At 40.5% G+C, this 7,189-nt stretch overlaps 1 non-coding gene across 1 annotated transcript; it reads right to left on the minus strand.

Moving 5' to 3' along the window:
• Positions 1-333: 333 nt before the first annotated feature.
• Positions 334-406, minus strand: TRNAT-UGU (transfer RNA threonine (anticodon UGU)). Its single transcript has one exon. It is a non-coding gene; the product is annotated as a tRNA-Thr (tRNA).
• Positions 407-7,189: the final 6,783 nt, after the last annotated feature.

Below are 7,189 nucleotides of genomic sequence, written 5' to 3' on the forward strand. Positions count from 1 at the left end.
GTGTAAGGCTTCGATCCTCACCGCCCTTGTGTCCCGCCGCGGCACGGGCCGCCCCCACGGCTCTTGCTGTGGTCCAGCAAAGCCAGGGCGTCCTCGGAGCTTGGCAGCACTTGCCGCAGTTTGTAACAGACTGCCACAATCAGGGCGACAAAGCAGCACTTGCCCCCTACTACTGGAAGCTAAAAGTAAGTGTTCTGCTCCGGTGTTTATTTGGGACATCTGGAAACTGGTGGGAAATTATAATTAGCGGAATTTCCGCTGGAGTTCAAGTTACGCGAGAGAGGTGGGTAGCTGGTGAAGGAGATTTTAAAAAGAGTGAAAGAATTGCCCAGTAGGCCCCAGCGAGATTTGAACTCGCGACCCCTGGTTTACAAGACCAGTGCTCTAACCCCTGAGCTATAGGGCCCTGCAAGTGATTGCTGTCCCTTGCTCTCTAAAACAGCTTTTATGCTGGACCTTTATTAAGGTGCCTGTGGGCAAAAAAACCTGGATGTCGTTTCAATCTGTTGTTGCTCAGCCGCTCAGTTGTTTCCGATTCTTTGCAACCCCATGGACTGCAGCAGGCCAGGCTTTCCTGTCCTTCATCATCTCCCTGAGTTCACCTAAACTCATGTCCATTGAGTGATGGTCCATTGGTGATGCCATCCAACCATCTCTCCCCTTCTCCTCCTGCCCTCAATCTTTCCCAGCATCAGGGTCTTTTCCAGTGAATTGGCTCTTTGGATCTGGTGGCCAAAGTATTGGAGCTTCAACTTCAGCATCAGTCCTTCCAATGAATATTCAGGGTTGATTTCCTTTAGGATTGACTGATTTGATCTCCTTAGAGTCCAAGGGACTCTCAAGAGTGTTCTCCAGCACAGTTCAAAAGCATCAGTTCTTCAGTGCTCAGCCTTCCTTATGGTCCAACTCTCACATCCTTGCATGAATACTGGAAAAATCGTACCTTTGCCTATCTGTTCCTTTGCCAGCAAAGTGATGTCTCTGCTTTTTAATACGCTGTATAGGTTTGTCAGAGCTTTTCTTCCAAGGATCAAGAGTCTTTTAATTTCATGGCTGCAGTCACCGTCCATGGTGATTTTGGAGCCCAAGAAAATAGTCTCTCACTGTTTCCATTGTCTCCCCACTTATTTGCCATGAAGTGATGGGACCAGATGCCATAATCTTATTTTTCAGAATGTTGAGTTTTAAGCCAGCTTTTTCACTCTCCTTTTTCACCTTCATCAAGTGGCTCTTTACTTCCTCTTCACTTTCTGCCTTTAGGGTGGTGTCATCTGCATATCTGAGGTTGTTGATATTTTTCCTGGAAATCTTGATTCCAGCTTGTGCTTCAGCCAGTCTGCCATTTCGCGTGATGTACTCTTCATAGAAGTTAAATAAGCAGGGTGACAATATACATACTCTTGACATACCATTTTCCCAGTTTGGAACCAGTCCCTTGTTCTATGTATGGTTCTAACTGTTGCTTCTTGACCTGCATACAGGTTTCTCAGGAGGCAGGTAAGATGGTCTGGTATCTCCTTTAAGAATTTTCCACAGTTTGTTGTGATCCACACAGTCAAAGGCTTTAGCGTAGTCAAAGAAGCAGAAATAGATATTTTTCTGGAGTTCTTTTGTTTTTCCTATGATCCAATGAATGTTGGCAATTTGATCTCTGGTTCCTCTGCCTTTTCTAAATCCAGCTGGTACATCCGGAAGTTCTCAGTGGAAGCCTAGCTTGAAGGATTTTGAGCATTACCTTACTAGCATGTAAAATGAGTGCAATTGTGCAGTAGTTTGAACATTCTTTGGTGTTGCCCTTCTTTGGTACTGGAATGTAAACTGACCTTTTCTTGATCTGTGGCCACTGCTGACTTTTCCAAATTTGCTGACATATTGAATATAGCACTTTAACAGCATCATATTCTAGGATTTGAAATAGCTCAGCTGAAATTCCATGCCCTCCACTAGCTTTGTTTGTAGTGATGCTTCCTAAAGGCCTGCTTAACTTCCCACTCTGGGATGTCTGACTCTAGGTGAGTGATCACACCATCGTGGTTATCTGGGTCATGCAGATCTTTTTTGTATAGTTCTTATCTGTATTCTTGCCACTTCTTCTTAATCTCTTCTGCTTCTGTTAGGTCCACACCACTTCTGTCCTTTATTGTGCCCATCTTTGCATGAAATGTTCCCTTGGTATCTCTAATTTTCTTGAAGAGATCTCTAGCCTTTCCCATTCTATTGTTTCTCTCTATTTCTTTGCATTGTTCACCTAGGAAGGCTTTCTTATCTCTCCTTGCTATTCTTTGGAAATTTGCATTCAGATGGATATATCTTTCCTTTTCACCTTTGCCTTTTACTTCTCTTCTTTTCTCAGCTAAGGCCTCCTCAGACAGCCATTTTGCCTTTTTGCTTTTCTTTTTCTTGGGGATGATTTTGATCACCGCCCCCTGTACAATGTTACAAACCTCTGTCCATAGTTCTTCAGGAGCTGTGTCTATATAAGATCTAATCCCTTGAATCTATTTGTCACTTCCACTGTATAATCATAAGCGATTTGATTTAGGTCACTATTGGAACTCTGTAGTCTCTTGCTGGGGACAGTGCAATATGGGGTCAGTGACAGGAACTACCACTAGCTTAAGAATGCAGAAATTTGCCCAATCCAACATAGTCTAATGCAGTGAAAGTTTTCCACCCTCCACCCTCTGCACATTGTGAAAACCAAGAAGGGAAATTCTACATAGAGGAAATCGTCGACCACAGATCTCTCAGACTAAATTTCGACATCCACATTTGGTTTTCTGTTTGACTTAGGACATGCACCAACCAACCGCTTGCCCCAAGTTCATTAGATTAGCGATTTCTCCACAGCTCAAGTCTTAGTGCCAGAACAGGCATTCGTTAATTCATTCATCCCTTTATTGGATAAACACTGAACTCCAATTCTGTGCTAGGCGGAATGAGACCTCTAGATTTGGTCTTTACTTTGAAGCCAGCGGCACAGTCTTGTGGTATAAAAGAATGTTCGTTTTCATGAAGGAGAACAGTGAGAAGCAGCTGTGCCGACTGTGAGAGAGCGGTAACAGCGCTAAGGTTCACAGACCTGCAGAGTGAGCCATCACAGAGGCAGCCTTCAGGAGGGGATGGAACTTGAACTGCACTTTGAGGGCAAGTTAAGACTTACACAAGTTTGGGGACTGAGTAATCCTTGGTAGAGAAAAAAATTATGAGCAAAGTTGGAGAGAAAGACCTTGGCATTTAAAGTGCCAAGGCAGAACACTGGCTGGGGCAGATGCCAGCCCTTGTGGAAGTGAGGTATTGTAAAATAGGTTAGCAGGAGACTTAGAAAATTCTGGAAGGAAGTTATACCCCTTTAAAAATTGAACAGGGAAATTCACAAGGCATGAATATGAAGATTGGATTGAAGGGGAGAGAAACCAAAGTCAAGGGGACACCAGAGGCTGGCCATGGTACATATTGTCAAACATAAAATGTAGGAGAATTATAGTTATGGGATTGGAAAGGAAGGAATAAATGAGAGAGATACAGGCAAGGGAAAGTCTGCTGAAGGTAGATATGAATGAAGAAGAAATAAGAGACAATAAAGAGGAAAGAAGGATAATTCTCAAATATCATACTTTGAAGAAGCAAAATGACACTGAAAAAAGAAAATCTAAAGGAGAGATGGGTATCTGGAGAAGGCAGAGGGGTGAAGAAATGTTAGAATTTAGGCAGGCTGGATTTGAAGTGGAGATGGAGGATATAGGAATTTATGACAGCTAGGGTACTCTTGTGTCTAGAGTTCTATAGATTGTTAAGTCAAGGTAGGATCAAATTACAGAGGTCATTCATTGAGTCAGAGCCTGTAAGAATTATGTGCTCTTGAAGGAAGAGAGTACAAAGAGAAAACAGCAGACACCTGAAAATAAGCTTTCTGAATAGCCCCGTTGCAGGCCTTTGTCCAGAGAAGGCAATGGCACCCCACTCCAGTACTCTTGCCTGGAAAATCCCATGGATGGAGGAGCCTGGTAGGCTGCAGTCCATGGGGTCGCTGAGGGTCCGACACGACTGAGTGACTTCACTTTCACTTTTCACTTTCCTACATTGGAGAAGGAAATGGCAACCCACTCCAGTGTTCTTGCCTGGAGAATCCCAGGGACGGGGGAGCCTGGTGGGCTGCCGTCTATGGGGTCTCACAGAGTTGGACACGACTGAAGTGACTTAGCAGCAGCAGCAGCAGGCCTTTGTCATATGAGTGTGTCCAACATTTTTTTTTTCCATTCAACATTTTTAAAACATTTTCCTTACTGTTTTGTAATTTCAATATTGTTAGTAAGATTGTCCTAGAAAACTTGCTTTCCCACCTGGCAGCTGAGAGTGAGGATGTGACCTAGCTCCACCTATCAGATGCATCCAGAGAAGATTTCAGTTTAGAGGTGTAAATAATCTTCTTTACTCCTCTAATCCAGGAGTTAATAATTCCACAGGGAAATCCCATATTTGTCCAGTGATGAAGGTGTCAGGTTCTTGGGTTTGGGATTTCTTAAATCGATAGATTGTTGCCTTTCTTCCATTCTGGAAAATTCTCATCCATTATCTTTTTAAGTTTTTTTTTTTTCTCTACTTTTCTTTCTCCATTCATGAAACAAATAAATGTATATTAGACCTTCACATCCTGTCCTTCATCGTTTAACCTCTCTTTCATATTTACTGTCTTTTTGTCTCCATACTCACAATCAACTACTGCTGTATTTAACCAGCTGTTAAATCTACCCACTGAGTCAACTGTAATTATAAATTGTAATTTTCAATTTTAGACGTTTTGCTTCTTTTTCAAAACTGCTAAGCCAAATTCTATAACTTCATATTATTTGCAGATATCTGCCAGCTTTTTAAAAATCTCTTTAAACATAGCAATTATATTGTTTTAATATCTATGATAATCTGTATTATGCTATCTGTTGCTTACAGTTGATTCTTACTCATGTCGAATTGTTTCCTGTGTAACTGTTCATCTTTGAATGTATACTGCTCAATATCTTTGCAAAATTATAAGCAGTGAATTTTGAGGTCAAGATGAAAGTTTCTTCCTGGAACAAAAAAAATTACATAGCTTTTGTTTCTCATATGTTCCTGAACCATTACCAGCCCAAAAGGACTCTAAAAAAGGTTCATGGTCAGACATTGCTTGGGCCTCCAAGATGATGTAAGGCCAAACTGCAAATCAGAGAAAAAGCATACCTGTGGTCCTAGCTTCCCAGTAAAAGTTGAAAGCTGTTCTTTTTATTTTCCCTTTCTAAGCTCAGCTGATTTCTGCTGAGCTCCACAACAGTTACTGTAAATGAAAGGTTAACTTCTTATTCATTCTTATCTTGTGGGCATAGCTCTTTGGGGTCCCAACTTAATATTTGGAAGAGTATCTTAGTGAATTTCCACTTTTGGTGGGTGCTGAAACTTGACATCTGCCCTTCCTTTTTCTCCCACCCAAAGGTGCTGCCAAAACTATAACCCAATTTTGCAGTAATTAGCAAATGTCTTAAGAGCTGCAAAGATTAATGCTTTCCTTACCTCTCAGATTTCATTTTTCCCTTAGATTCTGGCCTATTAGTTTCTTGTTATCATATTAGAACTTTGATGCCTTTACGAAGATTTGGTAAAATCTTATCCAATATTTTTATCATTTTTCCTCAAGGAGGTTGGTCCAATTTAACTAGCCCACAATTACTAGAAAGGAGATTAGAGTGGTAGGAGCTATAACATCAATCGTATTCTACCACATGGACTGAGAAGCAGAGAATGCATTACTCTAGAAAGGGCCTAAGGGAGAGAAAGCACAAAAAAGAAAGCAGTGATAGTAAAAAAAGGAAGCCTGTATACCTTCCAAGTCCCTAGTTATGACTCACTCCAGAGGCCTCACTGTGTTCCCTCTTAGAATCTATGAGACTTCCCTGAATTTTTACAGCAATTTTCCCTTCTATTTTAGGAAAAAATATTTTCAACTTAAAATACTCCTAAATAACACTGAAGGTATTAATACATGTCTCTACATTATAGCTTTTATCTTCTAATATTTGAATCAATATTTATCAAATGGCAGTTTTATGTTGGCCACATATACAGATCTCTGCTCCAGTCCATTTGGTCCACTTATAATTCCCCAAATATAACTCACACCTTTTCCAGTTATGATCATTTGTTTATTATTTCTTCAACTAGAATGATTTTTAATTTCTCCATACCTGTCAAACACTACTTATCCTGGAAAGATTATCTCAGTGTTCTAATTCACAATATCTTTGTTTTTTTACCAAGTAGATTTCATCTCATTTCCCCTCTGAAACCTATGAACCTCTTTCATCTTTGCTATTCCTTCGTCTTTACTCTCTCTCTCAGGATTTTGAACAGGACCCATGTAATGGAGGTGTTCCCTAGCACCCAGAAGTAAGCATCCAGAGTGCCATTACTCATTCAACTACACTCAGGCAGTTATGGAATTATCAGACTGTTCTCTCCTTCCTGAATTTCTTCATCTTATATGATATACTGTTGAAAGAATGCACCCTTTTATTTTTTTAAGCTTCCAGAATTACTTCTAAATTCTGTGTTCCTATCTATGTCTATGTCCACCTTTTGGAAATGCTACAAAAGATACAAAGAAAGAACTGAGTGAGATGGAAAAGAAAAAGGGAAGGAGATTCTACTACACTTAGTTATAAACAGCTTTATCTTGTTTTTAGAATTCAGAGTGTTAGTATACCATCCGTAGTTTTAGTACACTATCAGCAGTATGTGAACCAAGAACTTTCAGATGTACAAGCTGGATTTAGAAAAGGCAGAGGAACCATAAATCAAATTGCTAACATAAGCTGTATCACAGAAAAAGCAAGGGAATTCCAAAAAAAAAAAAAAACCACACACACACAAAACATGTACTTCTGCCTCATTGACTGCTCTAAAGCCTTTGACTGTGTAGAACACAACAAAATGTGGCATATTCTTAATGAGATGGGAATACCAGACCTGCCTTCTGAGAAACCTGTATGCAAGCCAAAATGCAACTGTTAGAACTGGACATGGAATAACAGACTGGTTCCAAACTGGGAAAGGAGTATGTCAAGGCTGTATATTGTCATCCTGTTTATTTAACTTATATGCAGAGTACATCAGGCGAAATGCTGGGCTGGATGAATCACAAGCTGTAATCAAGATT

Source organism: Ovis canadensis, chromosome 7, assembly GCF_042477335.2.
Source record: "Ovis canadensis isolate MfBH-ARS-UI-01 breed Bighorn chromosome 7, ARS-UI_OviCan_v2, whole genome shotgun sequence".
NCBI classification, from domain to species: Eukaryota; Metazoa; Chordata; class Mammalia; order Artiodactyla; family Bovidae; genus Ovis; species Ovis canadensis.